The 23,805-nt window shown below is 41.8% G+C and overlaps 1 protein-coding gene across 4 annotated transcripts in view; it reads left to right on the forward strand.

Moving 5' to 3' along the window:
- RCAN3 (RCAN family member 3) overlaps positions 1 to 23,805 on the forward strand; it is a 43,733-nt gene that overhangs the window by 11,622 nt on the left and 8,306 nt on the right. The window lies entirely within an intron of this gene.

Here is a 23,805-nt window from a genome sequence, read left to right on the forward strand (position 1 = left end):
TGAGGAGGGGCTGGCTGGTTAGCTTACTTGGGAGCGAGGGGTGCAAACGCTCCCAAGGCCAAGGGTTTGGATCCTGTATAAGCCAGCCACTAAAAGAAAAATTCTTTGAGGAAAGAGATTTGTTTCGATTTGGGAATTGAAAAAGGGGATTCAAAGGAAGAGTGTTTCTGTTATACTGAACTATATTTTTAACAGATGCTGGAACATAATAAGGTTTTAGTAAATGTTTGTTTAATTGAAGCACCCTTTTGGCCAAGAATTAGTAAAATTCAGTTAGCATCAAGTGTAGATTAAATACTGGAGAATCATGAAAGTTTAGAGCTAGAAGAAATCCTAATCTCTATTTTATACAGTAGACTCAGAGTTACACAGTAGAACAGCTTATTTAACTCATTTTTCACTTGTACACTGAAAACTACAAAATATTGCTGAAAGAAATTGAAGGCACAAATAAATGGAAAGACATCCTGTATCCATGGGCTGGAAAACTTAATATTGTTATCAGTACTACCCAAAGTGATCTACAGATTCACCTCAATTCCTATCAAAATCCCAATGATGTTTTTTGCAGAAATAGAAAAAGCCATTGTACAATTCATGTGGAATCTCAAGGGACCCCAAATAGCCGAAACAATCTTGAAAATGAAGAACAAAGTTGGAGGACTCACACTTCCTGATTTCAAAACTTACTACAAAGTTACAGTAATCAAAACAGTATGGTACTGACATAAAGACAAACATGTAGACCGATGGAATAGGATAGCCCAGAAGTGTACCTTTGTGTATATAGTCAACAAGGATGCTAAGACCGTTTAATTAGGAAAGGACAGTCTTTTCAACAAATGATGCTGAGAAAACTGGATATTCACATGCAAAAGAATGAAGTTGGACCCTTATATCATATAAAAAATTAACTCAAAATGGATCAAAGACCTAGACATTAGAGCTGGAACTCTTAGAAGAAAATATAGGGGGAAAGCTTTGTGATATTGGATTTGGCAATGATTTCTCAGATATGGCATCAGAGGCACAGGCAACAAAAGAAAAAGTAGATAAACTGGACTAAATCAAAATTTAAAATATGCATCAAAGGACACAGTCCAACAGAGTGAAAAGACAACTCACAAAATGGGAAAAAATATTTGCAAATCACATGTCTGTTAAGGGATTAATATCCAGGATATATAGAGAACTCCTAAAACTCGATAACAACAACAAAAAAAACCCAAACAATCCAATTGGAAAATGGTGGGCAAAGGACTTGAATAGACATGTCTACAAAGAAGATATATGAATATAAATGGGCAGTAAGCTTGACATCACTAAGAAATGGGGAAATGCAAATCGAAATCACAGTGAGATACCACTTCACACCAATTAGCATGGCTATTATCATAAAAATAGAAAACAAGAAGTGTTGGCAGGGATGTGGAAAATTGGAACCTTATGCCTCGCTGGTGGGAATGAAAATGACACAACTGCTGTGGAATGTAACAGTGCATCAGTTCCTCAAAAAATTAAACACGGAATCACCATGGGATCTAGCAGTTCCACCTCTGAGTACAAATGAGTTGAAAGGGGCTTGAACAGATATTTGTACACCCATGCTTATAGCAGCATAATTCATAATAACCAAAAGATGGAAACAACCCAAATATCTGTCAGTTGATGAGTGGATAAACAAAATGTTATCCAGCCTTATAAAGGAATGAAATTCTGATACATGCTACAAAATAGATGAACATTGAAGACATTATGCTATGTGGAATAAGCCAGACACTAAAAGACAAATACCATATGATTCCACTTTATATGTGGTATCTAGAGTTGTCAAATTTATAGAGACAGAAAGTAGAATATTGGTTGTCTGGGGGTGGGAGGATGAGGAGTTATAGTTTAATGGGTAAAGGGTTTGGGATGATGGAAAAGTTTTAGAGGTGCATAATGGTTACAGTCATACAACAGTGTGAATATGCTTAATGCCACTGAATTGTACCCTTAAAAATGGTAAAAATGGTATATTTTGTATTTTGTATATTTGGCCACAATACAAAGAATGTAAATGCACCCATTTTTCTTGAGTTTAGTGTTGTTGATAATGTTCTTATATTTATGCATATGCACATGTGTATATATGTGTGCATATACACATTATGTATGTATGTATTGGACTCCTCTTTTGCCCCACTTTGCATCCCCTTGGCCCACCTTTTCACTGCAGCCAATGCTAGAGCACCCAGCTCTCCACAGGTGTAATCTCACAGCAGCTGGTGTAAGCTGCACTGTGCATATCTTGCTTTTTGTCCCAGCATTCCTTTGCTGCCTGTGTAAAGGTGCTCAGCCATACTGATGCATGCTCAGACTTGGAAGTGTAAGGAAGTTAACATCATATAGGGCAACCTTTGACCAGTGGAGAACTAAAGCCAATGAATAAGTCCCTCCTTTTCTGACATCAAGCCAAAAGTTCTCAGGCATATTCTCACCGGCTCCTGAGAGGGCTCCTAGCAGGACCAAGCCCCATTTGCCGACAGAGGTGACCAGCTTGATAACACAGCCTGGAAGAACAGAGAACCGGCTTTCCCTCCTTCCCTGTTTCACTGTCACCAGACTTCTGCTCTGGTCTGGTGGGGTCACTTCCCAAAACAAATTTTCTGCATGTGTTCCCTTGCCTTGGCATCTGCTTTTCCAAAGAGCCTAGGTGAGACACAGGGAAATAACTTCCAAGTTTGGTTATTCCTCTTGTGTAAAGGCACTATCCCAGCCTCTCAAAAAAAAAAAAAGAAAGAAAGAAAAAAGAAAAAAGGCAATTTTTAGATTATGCAAAAAGGATATAGACTAATATAAAGAACTCCCATGTGCCCACCCAATTTAGCAAATACAATTTTACTCATGCAATTGAACCTTCTATGTCCCCTCCCACTGATAACCGTTGTCCTTAACTCAGTGTTTATTGTTTCCTGTGCTATTTTCTAACTTTTTAGTAGGTTGAACCATAGGGAATTGCTGTATTTGTAGGTAAAAAAAAATGGCCAAATATCAGCATTTCTTCTGGCTCAGCCTGATACTGTATATATGTATATATACTATTTTTTAAATTGTCTCTATTTGAAGTTGACATAATTGCCTATATGTAAGGAATCTACATAAAAGCTGTTAGAACTAATAAATTAGTTAGGAAGTTTGTAGGGAACAGGGTTAATATACAAAATCAACTGTATTTCTGTATACTAGTAGTATATACTGGTAATAATTTCAGTTTGGAAATTGAATTTTAAAAAACAGTACCATTTACAGTAGCACCCAAAACACATGAAATACTTAAATATAGCACTGAGCACTGGGTCCTCCCTCAGACCACACCACAGTATTTATAACATTTAGGGATTTTATAATATCTTAAGAAATTTTGAAATAAAAAAGCTTCTTTGGTTACCTTCAGTGATACTTTTGGCTTCAATATAAATCTAACAAAATGTGTATAAGATGTGTATGCTGGAATTCATATGCTAAATCACTGATGAAATATATAGTATTTTACATCACTTTAAATTTTATATAAATGGCATAATTGTATAAGTTCTGCTCAACACTATCTGTAGGACTAGTCCATATTGAAATGTGTATTTAGTCTCATTTACTGTATAGTATCCTATTTTATAAATATACCACAATTTATTTACCTGTTCTTGTGTCGATGAGCATTGAGGTTATTTTTGCTCTGTTGCCATTGCATGCGTGATGCTGTTCGTGTTCTGTAGGTGTCCTGTAGGGAGGTTGGGGGGGTGTCTCCTCAGGGTATGAAACTAGGAACAACTTTGCTGGCTTGTAGGGTTGCGCTTGGTCAGTTTTAGCAGACACTGTCAGATAGTCTCTGAAGCTGTCGGGCCTGTTTGCATTCCTGCCTGCTATCTATATGAGTTCCCATCGCTCCACAGCATCACCAACACTTGATGTTTTCAGAAGTTTACAATTTTCCCAGTCTGTGGGGCTGGCCGGTTGGCTCAGTTGGTTAGAGCACGGCAAGTCTGTTATTTTTGTTGTTATTTATTACATTTTTATTATTTTTAATGCATTTTTTGATAAAACTATAGATAAATCCTTCTCAGACTTATCAGAACCAGGTTTTTCCTCCAAACTATCATAGACTGATGCTTTTGTTAAATGGAATAAAAATGTCAATGCAATATAAATTGGCTAAAACATTCCTAAATGCTTTCTCTCAATTTCTGTACTGAATCCTGTCATGGACTGGTAGCAATGTTCATGGACTGGCACTGGATCCTCAGACTGTATCAGTATATACAGCATTTAGGGATTTTGAAATATCTCAAGAGATTTTGAAATGTAAAAGCTGTATTCAGTTGTTGTCAAGGATATTGTGAATACTATGTGAAAGGACGGAGTCAACACCAGTTGACGATCCACCGGAGAGAGCTCGTCTATTAGGCAGCACACACATATATATAGGGCTTTTAGGGAAGGCTGATTGGCTTAAAATACAATCCCTACTTAGCATACCGCATGGGGCTTGGGGTGAGCTGATTGGTGTGCGATTCGCGCCGGCGGGAAGGAGAGTACGGAAGAGAAGGGCAACCAGCGCCATGATGGGGTGTGGCCGAGAAGGACTTATGTGATCAGGGTGTGATCCCTTGGGGCATTTGGGTCCCTACATTCCTCCCTTTTTCTTCTTTTAGGAAAGGGGACGTTGAAGTCATCGAGCTACTTCCTGCTGAACTGGGGCATTGTGGCGGGGGCAAAGGGAGGAAGGTACATAAGTACCCATTATGAAACCCCAAAGAAGGGTGGAGAAACAAGTAATTTCAAAAGGGGAAAAGTCCATAAACGTTCCTTGAAGCCACAAGTCGAATATGCACCGGTTCCATTGTTCGTAGTTGGAGACTGGAGGGAGCAGCCAGGCGTCAGTGGCGAGGGCGTGTAGGCCCCGCGTTCCCTCTGGAAGGTGGTGTCTCTTCAGCATTGGCTGAGGCGCTCACGAGATGAGGCGGGGGGTTCATCGGTACCTAGAAGCTGGTAGTTACTAAGCAAAAGCTGGTTAAAGGCCTGATTAGAGATTTTTCCCACTTGGGTTTGAAGAAACCTAATGATGCAGGGCAAGAAAAGGCAGGTTATGAGGATAATGATTAGAGGTCCCAAAATGGGCCAAATCCAAGTTGGGATAGTTTGATGATGTTTGTTACTAGCATTCTTCCCCAAGGAAGATGCAAGTACCTCCTTTTTCTGCAGTGAAGAGGTCTAGTGCTCTACGGTTTTGGAGGGTGACCTGCGCTAAAGAGGTGATTTGCCTCTGTAGAGAGAAAAGAGATTCGGCAGTGGAGGTCAGAGCCCCTTCAAGTTTAGCATTTATGTCTTCGACCGCCCATAAACTGTGTCCTAAGGCTCCTCTCGACAGGCCGGCTCCAACCGCTGATGTTGTTAGGGAAATACTGACCATGATTGGGAGGAAGGCGGCCATTTTTTGCCTTGAGGGGGGATGAAGAAGATGGAACAGTTCTGAACTGGTGTACAGAGTGAGTTGAGGGACGATGGTGACAAGAAGGCATGGGACAGTAAGATTAGGCAGGATGGAGGTAGACAGGGTTCCATTGCACCAGAAGAAAGAGCCTGGTGGGGCGACGGTGTGGGTATGAATGGTTGTGTTAAGATTACAATAAGACGGAGGAAAAGTTAGGGAGGAAGAGGTTCCGATGAAACAATGACGGGGCAACAAAGTGTTATTGTGTTTGTTGTCGGGCTCCCAGAGGGGGACGTCCGGAAGGTCAAGGGGTTCTGATGGTGGGGAGGAGGTAACATTGAGAGGAAGGGAAGCGTTTAAGGGGACGGCCGCCAGGAGCGGTCGCATGAGAGAAAACAATTTCTGGGAGAGAGAGCCGGCGAGGTGTGGTTGAGAAAGATGAGTGTTTCAGAAATGATTTGTTGCCAGGTGTAAATGTGTCACCCTGGGGGGCTAGCAGAAAAGGAAGAGGATTGTTCTAGGGCAGAGGAAAGTTGTTCTTCCTGATGTGAGATGTCCGTGGAGACATGGGACATTGGATTGTCGACAGGAACGTATTTTCGGGAAATTTCTAGACTTCTGCATGGATGAGAGGCATAGCCGTTGCAATAGAAGAAGGCAATGATCCTGGTAACCCATCTGGAGTTCCAGGGATCGGAAACTGTTAGGGAGTATTGCTGTGTCCCGCTGTTGAATGCAAACAACCTGCCGCCTGCACCAGTGAGTGGGTCATGGATCTTGCAGGACCAATACGGACAGCCTCCGTAAGTGTCCGGCCACCATTTACAGTGGTCGGCAGTTTGGTCATAGAGAAAACATAGGTAGGGACGGGTGGCTTGTTTGATTAACTGGGATGTAGCGAGAGGGATGTTTACAGTTTGAGAGCAACCGGAGATGGGGCAATCTGCGGTCCCAGCTAGAGAGCCGCTGATCGGGGTTTGTTTATGAGTGTAGGTTTCTATTACCTCAAACTTCCATATATAGGAAGGGGTCTGAAGGCTCCCTGGGTGAAGTGAAAGGAACAGGAGAAGGCCAAGGAGAAGGTTCATGTCTCCAGAATTGGGGGTAGGGCTGAGGTCCGGGATGGGCGGAGTTTGAGAGGGTTGGTAGGATGAGGGATACACTTAAAGGAATGGTGTGTTAAGTTTCCTTGCAGCTTGTTACTGGAGTTCTCGGTGGCCAAGGGCGGATCCTGAGTGTACCTGGCAGGGCAAGTTTAGCAGCAGTTGGAGTGCAAAGGATGACAGGACATGGGCCTTCCCACTTAGGGGTTAGGGGGGTTTTAGGTTACTAATTGGCCTGGGCTGAGTGAAAGGTTATTTTTGAAAAGTGATGGATCTGGAAGTAGCCAGTCCTGGTACTTCCATAGCTCGGTGCGAAGGTGGGAGAGCAAGGGTAAGGCCATGGTGGGTGGTATGGGTCCTTCAGTCGCTGTGATCCCCAGGGGTAGGAGGGGCCTACCATACATGACTTCAAAAGGGGAAAGATTGGAGGGCCTTTTTGGGAGAGCCCTGGTCTTGAGTAGAGCGAGAGGTAGAAGACGGACCCAATCAAGGTGTAATTCCAGAGACAATTTAGTTAGTATGCCCTTTAAGGTTCTGTTGGTTCTCTCTACCTTTCCGGATGCCTGAGGTCGGTAAGGGCAATGTAGGTGCCAGGGGAGAGTGACTGGGAGAGTTTCTGTATTACCTGGGTGGTAAATTCAGGTCCATTGTCAGATTGAATGGAAGTGGGCATCCCAAATCGTGAGATGATTTGGGAAAGGAGAGTCTGGGCTACGGTGGAGGCCTTTTTATTGGATGTTGGGAATGCCTCTACCCATCCTGAAAAGGTATCAACAAACACCAAGAGGTATTTGAGGCGCCGGACGGAAGGCATGTGTGTAAAATCGACTTGCCAGTCGGCCACGGGTGTGAGACCTCTGGCCTGGTGGGAGGGGTACGGCCCAGGTTTGAGAGGGGTGTTAGGATTGGTACGCTGGCAGATTGTGCATGAGGAGGAGATTTTTCGTAAGAGGGCTTTGTCAGATGGGGTGATTGAGAAGAAAGCCTGTAAAAACTGGGATAAAGCTTGGGGGCTAGAGTGAAACAGGTCATGGAGCAAGCGAAAGAGAGAGGACTTATCATCATTAGGCGGTTGAGGCTGAGAGGGTGTCTGTGAACCTTGGGAGCCGTATGGAAGAATGGGAAGTTGGTTTTGTGTCTGTGGGTGCCGTGCCGCAGTGCGTGTGGCGAGGTCAGCCTTACAATTCCCGCGAGTGATTGGGGAATCATCCCTCTGGTGGGCTCTGCAATGAATGACTCCTAATTCACAAGGTAAATGGGATGCCTCAATTAATGTGGAGATTAAAGCTGAGTTGGTGATTGTGTTACCATTGGTGTTAAGCAGACCGCGTTCTTTCCATATGGCGGCATGAGAGAGAAGTATATGAAAGACATATTTGGAGTCAGTGTATAAGTTAAGTGTTTTTCCTTCAGCTGGAACGCAGGCTCGCGTGGCAGCGATAAGTTCGGCCTGCTGGTTGGTAGTACCCTTGGGTAAAGGTTGGGCCTCTATAACCGAATCAAGGGAGACTATGGCATAACCTGCGTAATGAGTGTTTCCTTCCTTGAATGAGGACCCATCCGTGAACCATGCGAGATCAGTGTGAGACAGGGGCCCCTCAGTGATGGAAGAGCGGTAAGGTATAAAATTCTGCAGGCTTTCTACGCAGCTGTGCAAAGGGGTGTTGGGGGAATCTGGTATAGGCAGTAGAGTAGCCAGATTTAGGGGTGGGCAGGTATTGAAGGATAGGGCAGGATTTTCCAGAAACGAGGATAGGAGGGTTAGGATTCTGGAAGGTGGGAGGGATTGGAGAGCCTTATAGGTAAGGAGGTCTTTAAGGTGATGTGGTGAGAGAATGGTGAGAGTTGCCCCAAATGTTAATTTGGATGCCTCCTTATGCAGTAACTGCCCCACTGCCAGGGCTCTTAGACAGGGTGCCCAGCCTTGTACAGTGGGGTCCAATTGTTTTGATAGGTATGCTACGGGGGCAAAGGAGGGGCCATAATTCTGTCCTAGAACGCCCAGAGCTTGTCCCGTATTTTCATGAACATAGAGGAAAAAGGGTTTAGTTAGATCAGGGAGATGAATTGCAGGGGCTGTTAGAAGGGCCTGTCGAAGCTTGAGAAAAGGGCGCTGAGGTGAGGAGAGCAAAGTTTCTTCAGGAGGACCCTTACTCATATTATAGAGATGAAAGGCGCCATTAGGTTTTTTTACAGCGAGTATGGGAGTATTGAAAGGGGAGCGAGTGGGACGGAGATACCCCTTTTTTAATAGGTCCTGAATGATGGGGCTTAACCCGAGGAGGGCTGTTGTGGTTAATGGATACTGAGCCTGACAAATATATTTGGAGGGGTCTTCTAGTTTTATGTGTACAGGGGAACACTGGGCCAGAGCAGGGCTGGCAGTGTCCAAAACTGTGGGGTTAACAAGGTGCGTTAAGATGGGTAAGGACTCCTTTGGAGGGGTGGGATTAGTAGGATCTTGGGCTTGAACTAGCGCTAGGAGGAAGGAAACGGGGGAAGAGGAAGAGGACAGGGGCAAAGTAATGGAGACTTGAAGCCGTGATAGAATGTCCTGACCCAACAAGGGGACGGGGCATTGTGGCATGACTAGAAAGGAATGGGAGAAAACGGATTGAGTGCTTGAAGGCAGCAGGTTAAAAGAGGGGTTTTTTGGGGAAAGATTTGTTTACCTCCTACCCCGACTATAGGAGAGCTGCTGGAGGTGGTGGGGCCTTTATATTCCCTTAAGACCGAAAAGGTGGCTCCAGTGTCCAGGAGGAAAGATATTGGGTGGCCGTCCACAACCATGGATACCCTGGGCTCCTGCTTTGTTATAGAGATGGTCGGGAAGGGCCTAAGGCTCCGTCAGTCCTCCTCAGCGAGGCCCACCATATAGGTGGTGTCCACGGTTCGGGGGACTGTGGTGCAGTTGGTCCCTCACCCCTTCGGGTGAGGGGGCAATCAGATCCCCAATGTCCCTTCTTTTTGCATTTTGGACAAGGAGTGGTGGGTGGCCTGGGGGTGAGGCAAGCCTTTGCCCAATGCCCTTCCTTTCCACATTTAAAGCAGGCTCCAGGTGGAGGCTTAGAGGTGGAGGCTGTGGGAGGGCGCCCGGGGGGTTTGTTAAGCTGGGCCAACATCTGGAAGTTGGCGTGGTCGGCCTTTTGTTTTCGACGTTCTTTTTCCTCCTCCCGATTATGAAAAACCTTGAAGGCCACTGACAGGATTTCAGTCTGAGGGGTTGCAGGACCCTGCTCTAATTTTTTAAGTTTAGTTTTAATGTTGGGGTAGGATTGGGCCAGGAAATAGGTCATAAGGACATGCCAGCCATCTTCTGAGTTGGGATCTAAGTTAGTGTATTGTTGAAAGGCCTGAGTTAATCTATTGAGGAACTCGGAGGGAGTTTCCTCCTTTTTTTGGAAAATTTCTTGAATTTTTTGGAAATTGACGACCTTGCGAGCCGATTTTTTGAGGCCAATTATTAAGCAAGAGGCAAAATAGTCTTGAGCCTGGATTCCCTGGGCTGTGTTATAATCCCAATTAGGTTCCTGTTCTGGGACTGCTTGGGGGCCTGGCGGGTGATTCGGATTGGTATGATGGGTGTCAGTGGCATGGGTTTGGGCTGACTCCCAGACCCTGCAGCGTTCCTCAGGGAGGAAGGTATTGGCTAGGAGCATGAAGATGTCGTGATGTGTGAGGCTGTAGGCCTGCAGGATCCATTGGAATTCTTTAATGTAGGTGGTAGGGTCAGTAGAGAAAGAGCCTAGTCTTTTTTCTAATTCTGTAAGGTCAGCTAGGGAAAAGGGAACATGGACCCTAGCTACTCCTTCAGCCCCAGCTACCTCACGTAGTGGGGCGATTGTTAAAGGGGCAGGGGGAGGTCCTCGAGAACGGGTGAAAGGGGGGCTTAGTGGGTCAGGAGTAGGTGAGGGTAAAGACGGGGGAGTGGATGGCGCAGGAGGTGCAGAAGGTGACGTGGATGATCGGGGTGGAGGAGCGGATGCCGGAGGCACTGGGGAAGGAGGAGGTAGGTAGGGTGGGGGTTCATACAGGTTTAAAAGGACTTGAGAGGGAGCACAGGAGGAGCAGAGGGCGGGGTTCTGAGCCAAGAGGCGAAAAGCCTCGATGTAGGGGATCTCCTTCGATTTTTTAGGTGCTGGCAGTAGTTAAAGAGGTCTCGTAGAATGTTAGGATCTAGTGTGCCCTCAGGGGGCCATGTGTTTTGATTATCTAAAGGATAATAAGGCCAATCTTGTGTACAGAATTTGGTGAGGAGTTTGGGTTCAATATCCGGCCTGAGGGAAAGGTTGGTGAGGTTTTTCAGAAGGCATTGAAGTGGAGAGTCCCCTAGGGAGGAGGAGGAAGCGCCCATTCTGGTCTCTTAATGGGAATTTAGACAGAAATCGGACAGAGATTTAGTGATAGGACAGATCCTTCAGCCGGTTGGGAAAGGCAGGATCCTAGAGGGCGTCCCCAGTAGGTCACGTCAGTCCCGGCAGGTTCAGGTACGAACCAGGAGGAGAGAAGGGAGGTGTGGGTCGTCACTCAGACCTCCACTTCTCTAGGGCAAAAGCCCGGTGCCTGAAGGAACCTAGCGCCAGGATTTTCTGGTCGGCTCCCGGACCCGGGAAGTGGAGAGAAGAGAGTGGTGGACAGGAGGGTGAAAGAGAGAAGGAGAGAACAGAATGGGGCTTTTAACCTCCAAAAATGAAAGTGGTGGGGTGGGATATGGGCGTTAGGGGCTACCGGATGATCATGGCTAGACTCCCTGTGGTAGCCTGAAAAAGGGCTGGTGCCCTTTAGGAAAGGGGGCTTACCTAATGATGAGCCGGTGGTGAGTGGAAGGAGCCAGCGCCAAAAAGAATGGACGAGGGTGGACCGTCAGTGGTGAGCGGTGGAAGGGAGGCTGGTCCTGGCGGGACGGAGTTCCCGAGGGGCGACTCGAAAAGTGCTGCTGCTGCGATTTGAAAAGTGTTACAGCTCGAGGGAGCCACGAGGGGCGGCTTGGAAAGTGTTGCCGCTGCGATCCGAAAAGTGTCACCGCCCAAGAGAAACTCCGTCCCGGGTTTCGGCACCAAATGAAAGGACGAGTGGACACCAGTTGACGATCCACCAGAGAGAGCTCGTTTATTAGGCGGCACACACACATATATATAGGGCTTTTAGGGAAGGCTGATTGGCTTAAAATACAATCCCTACTTAGCATACCGCATGGGGCTTGGGGGGGAGCTGATTGGTGTGCGATTCGCGCCAGCGGGAAGGAGAATGCGGAAGAGAAGGGCAACCAGCGCCATGATGGGGTGTGGCCGAGAAGGACTTATGTGATCAGGGTGTGATCCCTTGGGGCATTTGGGTTCTTACACTATGTCTCAAACATAAGAGTTGAAAAGGATTTTAGATCATGTATTTAGGTATCCTAATTATCTGCAATATTAAGACTCACTGAATAATAAGGTTGGCTGTCACATTGTTAGAGATAACTTGTGTGAAGGTTAATTCTAGATGTCAACTTGGTTAGATGAAGGAATGCTGAGAAACCTGGTAAAGTGATCTTTTCAGGTGTGTACATGAGGGTGTTTCCAGCAGAGATTAGTATGAGAGTCTGAGTGGCCTGGGTGGGAAAGACCCACCCTCAGTGTGGGTGGGAACCATCCAATTCGCTGGGAGTCTGGAGAGAACAAAAGACAGAGGAAAGAGGTGAAGCCCTCTCTCTCTCGATCTGCTGGAGCTGGGATACTCTTTTCTTTCCTATCCGTGGACATCGGAGCTTGAAACTCTCCAGCTTTTGGGTTCCAGAACTTACACCAAGGACACCATCAGCTTCCCTGGTTCTGAGACCTTTGGACTTGGACTGAGTCACGCTACCAGCATCCAGTTTATAGAAGGCCTATCGTGGGACTTCTTCATAGCTACGTGAGCTAATTCCCCTAATAAATCCCTCTCATATAATTATAACATATCCTGTTGATTCTGTCTCTTTGGAGAACCCTGACTAATACAACTTGTTTTACAGATTCCACGTTCTGTCTTGATTCGTATTCCATAAGTACTTAAGGAGCATTGTACCAGCCACTGTTACAAGTTCTAGGGAGACAGTGGTGAACAGATGAAGTGTCTGCCCTCCCAGAACACAGGGAGAGAAAGAGCATATAACAAGCACCAAGAAGGAAATGAAATAGTGTAGAGTAATAGGGAGTGACTTGTTGGGTGGTGATTTTTAACTAGTGTGATCAGAGAAGGCCTATCCAAAGAAGTGACATTTGAAATTGGACCTAAATAATGTAAAAAAAAAAAAAAAAAAAAAAAGTAAAATATTTAATTATCCCTGACTTCTATAATTTAATTGAAAATCATCCTAATATAATTTAAGTAACTTTGTTGTGTATATATAAACAAAATACTTTATAATTTTTTATCTTGATTTATTGAGATTCCATATATCGAAGCAAATATAAGACATCTTTGAGATAATGGTACCTTCCCTACATTGAAGCTTTTTTTTTCCCCAATAAGCTCAAATCTAATCGGAAGCAATCTGCAACTCCCATATCAAGGTAGGATTGAAGACTCTTGGGTCCTAAGAGACAGCTGGATTCCCCTTGTCTATATGTTCCTAATCTTTCCAAAGCAGGGTGCTCCCATGGGTGGGGCTGGGATAATTTAGGAGTAAGGGAGCTCAGGATAGACATGTTCTCCATACTGCCTAGTTCCTAATCTTTCCAAAGCAGGGTGCTCCCATGGGTGGGGCTGGGATAATTTAGGAGTAAGGGAGCTCAGGATAGACATGTTCTCCATACTGCCTAGCACAGAGCCTCACTTTTGAGCCTTGCTGTTCATTAAATATGTTCTAAGAAAAAGATTGAGAAGATAATCTACAGGGCTCAGGATACCAACATTTATGTTGAACCCTCATAAATTAATTTCAATGACCATCTGTTTTCTTTTTATTTCCTTACTGATTTACATTTCTATTTTAAGTTTTATAGGTCCTATTAAGACAGCAGAACATGTATTTGCGTGTGTGTGTATAAACAAAAAATTAAATAAATAAAATATATTGAGAGTACCACCGAAGTATGTTTACTGGTTTGGGTGTACAAGGAACTTTTTTTTTCCCTAAGCCATTTTAAGAGTAAGTTGCCAACAGCGATGGCTTTCACTCCCAATACTTCAGTGTTTATTTCTTACAAACAAGAGCATTCTCCTACGAGAAAAAAAAAAAAAATTCTCCTGGGAGAAAAAATCAGGAATTTAACATTGATACATTACTCCCTTCTTATCCTTAGACCCCATGCAGGATTTGCCAGTTGTCCCAATAATGTCCTTTACGGTAGAAATATCCAGTCCCTCATCATGCATCGCGTGTCGTTGTCAGCTCTCTTTAGTCTCTTTCCGTCTGGAAGAGTTCCTAGGCTTTCCTACCCTTTCATGACGTTCATGCTCTTGAAGGTCACAGGCCAGTTATTTTGTAGCATGGCTCTCAGTTTGGGTGTGTCTGACGTTTCCTCAGGGTTAGGTTCAGGTTGTCCATCTTTGGCAGGAACATCACAGAAGTGATGCTGTTGTCTTCTTGCTGCATCCTGTCAGCTGGTGTGACTTTGGTTTGTCTTATTACTGATGAAATTCATTCTGAGCCCTTGATTAAAGTGGTGTCTGCCAGAAGTCTCTGCTGTCAAGTTATTCTTTTTCTCCTTGTAATTAATAAGTATTTTGTGGGTGGTACTTTAAAACTGTAAATAATCTGTTTCTCCTTCAAACTTTCAGTGTATTCAATTTCTTTATACAGTAAGGCTGTTTATGGTTTCCTATTTTACTCATTGGTTATGATCTGTTACTGTCATTATTTTGATGCTCAAATTTGTCCCAAATTTGGCCAGCGGTTGCCCTTCCAGATGACTTCTGTATCTTTTTGACATGTGTCCATCATTCTTTGAGTGCTTCTGTATTTTCTAGCACAATTAAGATATTCCAAGGTTATTTTGTACTTTCCCTTCCTCAGCCCTGGGATCAGCTATTTCTCCAAGGAGCCCTGATTTCTTTCAGTGGGAAACAGTATTGAGAAACAAGATATGGAGTAAGCTGGGCTCATTGCTCTCTGACTGTCGCTGTTCCTGGGCCTCTCAGGGACAGAGCTAGGAAGTGTGTGGGTGCATACGTACATGTGTTCACACTTACACTTCCAACTCCAGTCCAACACAGAAGTCACTTCTGGTTTCCTCCCTTTTCTAATTTGTAACTCTTTTACTAGCTTTCGTTATCTTGTTATGTTCACTTATTCAGTCACGACCCCCAGGTGTAACTGCTACCACCCCCTTTCCCATGTGTGCTGGGCCGCCCTCCTGCACAGACTCATCCTCACCTGCTCGGACTCCTCTCCCCGCTGCCGGCTGGGCTGCCCACATAGAACCCCCTCTCACCCTCTCATCCTGTTTGGGCTTCGACCTCTTGCCCGCTTTCCCTTCCACTGAGATACCCTTGCTCCTCAGGCACGCTGTCCTTACCCCTGTGGGCTCCAGCACCTAGAACAGTACCTGGGCTTATTGAATGAGTGGGTGAATAGGTGAGTGGAGGAACAGACAGAATTGAACAAGGCACACAAACACACAGATCTAGGTGGAGACCTCAGAGACAGAACAGATCTCCAGGCAATGTCAACCCCTAAGCATATGGGCAAGTCCAGGCATGAAACATTTTATCTTCGTGCATAACTGACCTTAATGAATGAAGAAGAATCCCATCTTGATGCTCCACATTTTCCTTATATACAGTCGTCCCTTAGTATCCATGGGGGATTGGTTTTAGGACACCCCGTGGATACCCAAATCCACAATTCTCAAGTCCCTATGTAAAAGGCATAGTTTTTGCATATAACCTACACACATCTTTTTGTATGCTTTAAATCATCTCTAGGTTACAACACCTAATACAGTGCCTACGCATGACTTCGTGTGGATTCAGTGTAGTATTCAATGTACAGCAAATTCAAGTTTTGCTTTTTGGAACTTCGTGTAATTTTTTTCTTCTGAACAGTTTTGATCCTCGGTTGGTCGGATCCACGGATACTGAACCCACAGACACAGAGTACCAACTGTAATTTGATAACTTCATATCAGCCCCTTCCATTTGTTGTAAGTGGCTTTGCATTCTCCCATGCCAGCTCGGCATCATGAATAGCATGCATAGTAAACCATTTTCAAGGCCATCATCAAATAGTCATAAAATGGAAATAAAACAAAAAAAAATTAAGCAAGATTAAAAGCCACCAATAGGAAAACAATGTGTTTTTTCACTGTGTTGCACTTGATTATAGGTACAATTAACCTAACAAACAAACAAAAACACTGCTATCCTTTCCCTCAATTTGAGTCGAGTCAGAGTTCTTAGCAGAGTAACAGATCCGTCATTGTCAACTGAGAGGCAGTGTTCTCTGCTTCAAAGTTTTGAGGGTCATGGGTCAAGTTCTGAGGAATTCTGGGAAGGTGGGTCACTGATGTCATTAATCAGTGGTGCACCTTATCACCTGCTGCACCCTAGTGTCCTGGAGGGCATGTCTCCTAGAGGACTGCTCCAGCAGTGGGACTGGCAGGAGGGGCAGATTCTAGTTTTCCATCGGCGACCTCCGTAGGACCTGCTATCTAGTTCATATTGTGTCATCGCTGTGCATTCACCTCCTTCCCAGGGAATCCACTTTCTATGGAAGAGTGACTTCCTTTTCTGACCTCAGCTTGGCAAGTGGACTATTGTGAAAGCTCTACCCTATTTCTGTTAATAATAGTACTCCCTGTGTATTTGAGATATTCTAAGATCTTTAAGTATTCACTCTTCACCCTCACAACAAGCCAGTGAAGTGGATACCTGGTTATTCTAATTTAACAGGTAAGGAAACTGTAGGCACAGCAAAGGTAAGTAACTTGCCCTAGGTCACACAGCTATATATAGCTTAATAGAGGATGTCTTGGTGAGCAGTGTCATGGATTTCCTCCTGCAGCTGGAATGGATCTGCTACAATACTGACCTTGAAAACTGAACCCTGAGTGCTTGGAACAGCAATCTGGGCACCTGAAACAGTTTTCCTTGTTCCTGGGGAGACTCACATGGTTTGTAGGGGAAGAATGACCTTTGTCGTTTTTCTTGCCTATGTCTTAGATCAAAACTCTATGTTTGATCCCTCGTGTCTGGAATGGTTTGCAAACCTGAAAGTGTTTCATGGGCTATTTTGAGGCTTTAGATTAGATAATTGCTTACCTGTAATCTGACTGCCTCTTGGAGATGCCTGCCAACAACCAAAGAGCTCAGCGATGTAGTGAGATGACAGGATGAGCAGGAGGCAGAAACCTGCTCTTTCTCTTCCAGGGGGCTTTGTAATCTGCTCTTCTGACTTCTCCGCTCTTTACAGTAAACCAAACAACCTGTAGGCAAAAAAAAAAAAAAAAAAAAACCAACGCTGCTGTCAAGAGGTGGAATCTCATTAGAAATTCTCACATTTGTGGTTTTGAAGATTACACTTCTGTAGATATTCCCTAGAAAAGCAAAATAAAAATACTTTTGTTTATGGATGGGCTACAGGGATTGAATATCATTGACTGAGTGCAGTACCTTCATATCTTGAAAATTGAGTGTCTATGTAGAGACTCTTCGACTAGAGACCTACCTGCTACTGCCTGATCAGCTTTAGTATTTGTGTTGTAATTGGGTGGTAGCTGTGGTTGTGGATCTTTTCCTCTCAAGTGGCAAACTGCATATTCTAGATGTTTTGAAGCTAGCAGTTGGCCACCAAACTGCTTGAAAATGACTTCTGCATTGTGCGCACATCTTCAGTACAAGCACAATCATAGACCTTTTCCAACTTAGCTATGGAAGGAAGAAAATTTTTATAACCAAAATTAGTACTAAAGCTAAGGCCAAAGCCAACCTTTCTGAGCTCACAGTCAGGTCCATGGCTGATGCTCATGGAGCAGGGCTGTGGCCCCCACAGGCTCTGCTCAGCAGCGGAGAGGGCCCATGTGCTGCTATAACTACCTGAGACCATCCCTTATTTTGTTTTCCCTTATACATTTTTTTTTTTAATTTGGTAAAACTTAACCTACAGTGAAATATACAGATCTTTGAGTGTGTGGTTTGGTGAGTTTTGACAGTATCTACCTGTGTAACCAACTCTCCAATCAAGAATATTTCTGTCCCTCCACGCTGATGCCAATCCATAGTTGGTTACCATAAAAAATGATTTATCATCATGTTGACCATGTTTCTTGTACATGATGTATGGAATATTAGAAATCTGGGAAAAAAAACTATAGTTCTTTAAGAATTATGTTCCAATGAGGCAGAGTATGTGTTTTTAAATCTATTAGCCATTGCAATATAGGCATCAATATTGAATAGATAGTATTCAGTATTTTCCTGAATTTTAATTGTTACATGCTTCTTTCTGATCTGGAAAGGTATTGGAGGCAACATAGATAATAAAGATTGTAGAGATTTTTAATTTCTTTAACATGTTCTGCTGCCCTCTAGTACTTTTGAATGTAGGCCCCAGAATTGCTTTAGGTCCCAGAAGTGCTTAGATTATCAAAGTAAAGTTTTTAATTCTCCATGGCCAGCTGTATGCGTGCTTGCTTTCTGGTCAGTAAAGTCCATCTCTCTGACTGTTTTAGTTAGCAGTGATATTGAGGAGGATCAGAAGCCCTTTGCCTATCCCCAGGCAGAAGTGGAGGCCTTGCCTGTAATATTGATGAACCTGCAGTCCCTGGACACTGGAGAAATGGAATTCTCTAGATCAGATTTATAGAGAGATACAGTGTAAAAAAAAATCTCTTGCCTTAGGACACGAAAGATAATTTCACTGCTGAGTGGAAAGAAGCATCACTCCTCAACAGTGAAATTGTCCCTCCTGCTCGTTAATGCACAGAAGTGATGAGCTCCCATTTTTTTCAGTCCGAAGCAAAGGGGTGTGGTAAAATCATTTTCATAGTTTGTTCCTTGGTAAAATGGATGACCCTCACCTTCTGTGTTTTGGGATAGGATAAAAGAGAGTGGAGCCATGGTAGTTCCGGAAAGGTCAAGAAATAAATACACACGTAGCTGCCGTCCTTGTCTACAGGCTTTTCTACTTTTTCTCCTTTACTGATTTTAGTATGTCTGAGTTCTCAAGAAAAGTTGCCGCTTGCCTGTTCTTAGATATTTTAGGTACAGGGTATTTGTCATTTCAACAGCTAGGTAAATTCAGCATATGTGAATGCACAGGTGATTTTAGCATAGGAAGGCAGCTTCTGGTCTATATTTTGTGGAAAACGTATTTATAGGAAAAGCTCAGGGACTGGTTTTCGAGCTGCATGATTTGTGTTGTGCCTGCAGGTGTGTACTGCCGAGGGGAATACTGAGTGACCACTGAAAAAGTACAGTGGTTTTCATTTTATGATGATTTTCATTTTATGGGATCCTTGTTATCTGAAGTAAATGTGCAACCATCACTCTATAACAACAAGATGATGTTAATTTTATATCTTTAGGGAATTCAGAAACTTATAAAAGTGAGTTATTTCTGAAACAATTCTAAGGAGAAAAATAGTAATTTGGTTTTTGAATGAACTATGTACAGGTGCATAACCTTCCTGTTTGTCACAAGTCATTTTCATTCCATTTTCATAGATTATGTTCTTACTTCCTGTCTCTAATCTTCTAAATCCCTTTCGTGCTAATGCTGACAGCCTCAGGAATGCTACATGGTGATATCTGTGGACTCACAGCTGGGCAAAACTGCCAGCTGTGGGCTCTGACCTTTTTCCTCAAGTGGGAAACAATAATAGTTTTGCTTCTAAGTTAATTCTTCATGTTTCTACAGCACCTCATGGGTGGAAGTCACATATTTCATAAACCGTATTTATGCTACATCAAGAGGAAAATGGGTATGAAATAGAGGAAAAGAACTAGTGCAAAACTTAGAAGAAGCTAACTCATCAACTCCTGCAAGGCTTCATTTTTGTGTAATTCTTAATCAGGTCACAGGTATTGGAATTGGGAAGAGGGAGACCCATAGACCCATCTATGTCATCTGCATGTGACATTCAGTTGCACTGTATTTCTGGAATGAGAAAAAAAATTATTTTGAAGGGAAATAGGAAGAAAGATATAACTATCAAGTAACTTTAGTTTGCAAGATAAGCTTGTGTCATACAATGCATTGTTACCGTGAAAAATTCATTATTGTTGGGGGTTAGGAATAAATACATGGTCCTTTTAACCTGGGCAAGGAGAATGGTTTAATGTATAGATTTACAAAATACAGGGTTTTCATAAACCATGCTGAATTAGTTCTTCCTTAATTTCCATTTCCGCTGTGTTCAGTGTTGATGTTTCTTAACTATCTCACATGAGAATTATATTTGCTTTGTATTCAAAGTATGTTTAAAATAAGCTTCTACCAAGAATTAAATGGAATGTAATTTCACAAAATCTCAATTCTGATTTTTTCTAAAAGTGACACAGCTAGCCATCTTTGAAATAGATGCTGAGGACACTGTGAAATGAACCTAGAAGTGATAATAATTATTAGTATTTAATATATTTACACGTTCACATTTCTTTTTAAGAACTGATGTGCTATTTTAAAATCCTTATTATGTCTATAATATTTTATGTATTTGTCAATGTTACTTTAAGATATAGAAATAACGTAGTAAATAAGAATAGGATTGATCTTAAAGTTAACCTCCCTTTAAAGTAGCTTATAGTACATTGGAAATTCAGACTTAGCACAAGGTCTGGTGTGCAGTTGATTGCTCAATATATTTTTAAAAAATGAATGAAAAGAATAATATAATTTTTAGGACAAATGACATTTCCTAAATGAGAGATATTTGAAAATTAGAAGAATAAATAATTGAGCACAAATTATTATAAAATTTTATCCAGTTGGGGAAATATCGCAAAGTGGTAAGTAAATGTTCAAATTGAAAGAAGTTAATAAATGAGAGAGCTTATGATTTGCACTTCAGATCAACAGATAATTGAAAGATTTTTACATAGGCCAACCAAGAGCAAAGCTAATATACAAGTTCCTTTTATTGTGTTACCACTGGCAAGCCTAAGGAGTATTTCTAAAGGAACTGAGAAGTGTCTTAGGTCTGTTATGTTACATTTCATTTATTATGATTTCCCTCTCACCTGCTCTATTCCACCTCAAAAAACCTGAGGTATATATACCTAATTTTACTTTTTGCCAAGAAATCCTATTCTTGTGGAATTACTCCCAATACATGAACCTTGAGAAAAATATTTTGCTTTGCCTTTGTAAAAAAGGAACTATGGTGATAGGGAATTTGCATCTTTGCAGAAGGTGCTACATGTACATTAGCATCTTTCATAGGAATTTCATTCAGAGGAGGGAAATAGAAAAAGAGGAAAAAAATTGAAAAAAGGCAAAAAAGGAGAGAAAATGAACATAGAAAATCTGAGACACATAGATAGACATCCAAAAATATCAGTAATCACAACAATGGACTGATTCTTCAAGTTAAAAGACAATAATTGTCAAACTGGATTTATTTACATATAAATATACGAATACATATTCTTTTTATGAGACATGTAAAACAAAATGATACAGAAAGGTTAGAAGTAAAGGATGGGTATTGATTTTCTTGCAATATATAACCAAAAGAAAGCCACACCAGTTATATTAATTCCAGACAAAATAGTCTTTAAGGCAAAAGGCATTCTTAGAAAGATAAAGAGGGCCACTACCTAATAAAGGTTCTATTCACCAGGAAAAGGAAAAGAAAAGAATTCTAAGCTTGTATGCACACAGTAACATAGCCTTAAAATATATGAAGAAAAAATGACCAAATTACAAACAAAAATAGCAAATCCACCTAATAGTGGGAAAATTGAACAGATCTCTCTCGGTAATCAATAGTTTAAACAGACAAAAAATAATAAGGATATAGAACTTCTAAAGAACATGAGCTTGATGTACTGGACATATTTATAATACTATACCAAACAGCTGCAGAAAAAATTCTATACAAGGACACATAGAAGATTTATGAAAATTGATGAGCCAAAAGCACGTCTCAATCTTTCCAACTCAAAGAATTAGCATCACTATGGATAGCCTCTGATCATAGTGAAAATAAGTCAGACATTAAAAAGAAGGAAGAAAAAAAAACCCAAAACTGCCATGTATTTGGAATTTAAGAAATACACATCAAACAATTCGTGAGACAAGGAAGCAATCATAATGGAAATTGGAAAGTATTTAGAATTAAGTGATAATGAAAGTAATGCATATCAAAACTGGTGGGACATGGCTAAAATAATACTTAGAAATGTATCTTTTAAATATAAGAAAGTCAAAGAAAATAAAGGTAACAGCAGAACCTAATGAGATAGGAAATAAATATGCACAGGGCCAATAATGTCAAAAAGTGATTCCCAGAGGAGAAAGAGATATATCCCTCCATTTATTTGGGTCTTTAATTTTTTTCAACTGTGTTTAATCGTTTTCAGTTCTCGGGGAAAGGATAATCTTTTCAACAGTTAGCGATAGAAAAAAATAAACTTTGACCCTTTGCCTCACACCACGTACAAAAATTAACTTGAATTAGATCATAGACCTAAATGTAAGAACTAACCTATAAAAAACATCAAGAAGAAAACATAGGTAAAAATCTTAGCAACTTGGGGTATGGCAGAGATTTATTTGTTCAATATGACACAAAAAGCAGTCCACAAACTGAACTTCATCAAAATATAAAATCTTCTGCTCTTCAAAAGATACTGTTTCAAAATGAAAAAGGGAAGCAACAGATTGGGAGAAGACATTTGCAAAACATGTATTTGACAAAGGGCTTATATCTAACATACATAAAAGGACTCTTACAACTTAAGAAGACAGCCCAAATTAAAGTGTGGAAGAGCTGGACACTTGATCCTAGAAGTTATAGAGATGGCAAATAAGCTCATGACAAGATGCTCAATATCAGTCGTTTTTAGGGAAGTGCAAATTAAAACTACAGTGAGATAATACTGCACACCCAATAATGGCTAAATTTAAAAAGACTGACCATACCAAGTATTGGTGAGAATGTGGAACAGCCAGAAATCTCCATACACTGTTGGTGAAAATGCAAAATGGTATAACCACTTTGGAAAACTGTTAGTTTCTGAAAAGTTAATTATATACCTGTCATATAGGTCAGCTCTTCCACTCTTTGGTATTTGCCCAAAACAAATAAAATTATATATCCACAGAAAACCTTGTACCCGAATGTTCATAGCAACTTTACTTGTAATAGTTCAAAACTAGAAATAACCCAAATATCCATCAACAGGTAAAATAGATAAACTCCCATTCAGTGGATTTCTGCTTGACAGTAAAAAGGAACACAATAGCATGGGTGAATCTTGAGATAGTTATGCACAGTGAAAGAAGTCAGACCTTCTCCCCCCAAACAGAGGACATTGTGATATGATTCCATTTATATAAAATTCTAGAAAATGAATCTAATTTATAGTGACAGAGAAAAGATAGTGGTTGGCAATGGGGTGGAGGGACATCTCATACATAAACGTCTGTCTCATGCTGAGTAAAGACTTATGTGTGAAAGATAAAGCCATAAAGCTTTGAGAAGGCAATCTAGAACATCATTATGATCTCAGGATATAGAAGAATTTAAGACACAAAAAAGCACAAAAAGAAAAAATCAGTAATGTTCAAATCTAAAACTATTTTTAAAAAAACAGTGAAAAGAAGTAGGAAAAAAATATTTATGGCACATACAGTTGACAATTTGTATCTCTGTAGAACTCCCATGACTCAATAAAAAAAGACAACCCAATAGAAAAATGGGCCGAAGATATGAACCAGGCATATTACATTCAGAGGAACCCCATATGGCCACTAAACATAAAAAGAGGCTCAACCTCATTGTTATTCAAGGAATTGTGAATTATAGCAAAAACTAGAGCCAATTTCATATTCCCTAACTCCCACTGATAAAAGTTGAGTCTAGCTATACCAAAGGTAGGCAAAGATATGAAGCAACCAAACGTTTACCTGCTTTTAGAGATTAAATTGGTACAAACATGTTGGAAAACTATTTAACATTATCTACTAAAGTTAAAGATGTGCCAACTCTAAGGCCCAAGAAATTCCACTTGTAAGTATATACACCAGAGAAGCTTGTGCGTTGCATACCAAGAGATTTGCACAAGAGTGTTTATAGCAGCACTGTGATAGTAGAAAAC

The sequence above is a fragment of the Cynocephalus volans genome, chromosome 8, assembly GCF_027409185.1.
Source record: "Cynocephalus volans isolate mCynVol1 chromosome 8, mCynVol1.pri, whole genome shotgun sequence".
NCBI lineage: Eukaryota > Metazoa > Chordata > Mammalia > Dermoptera > Cynocephalidae > Cynocephalus > Cynocephalus volans.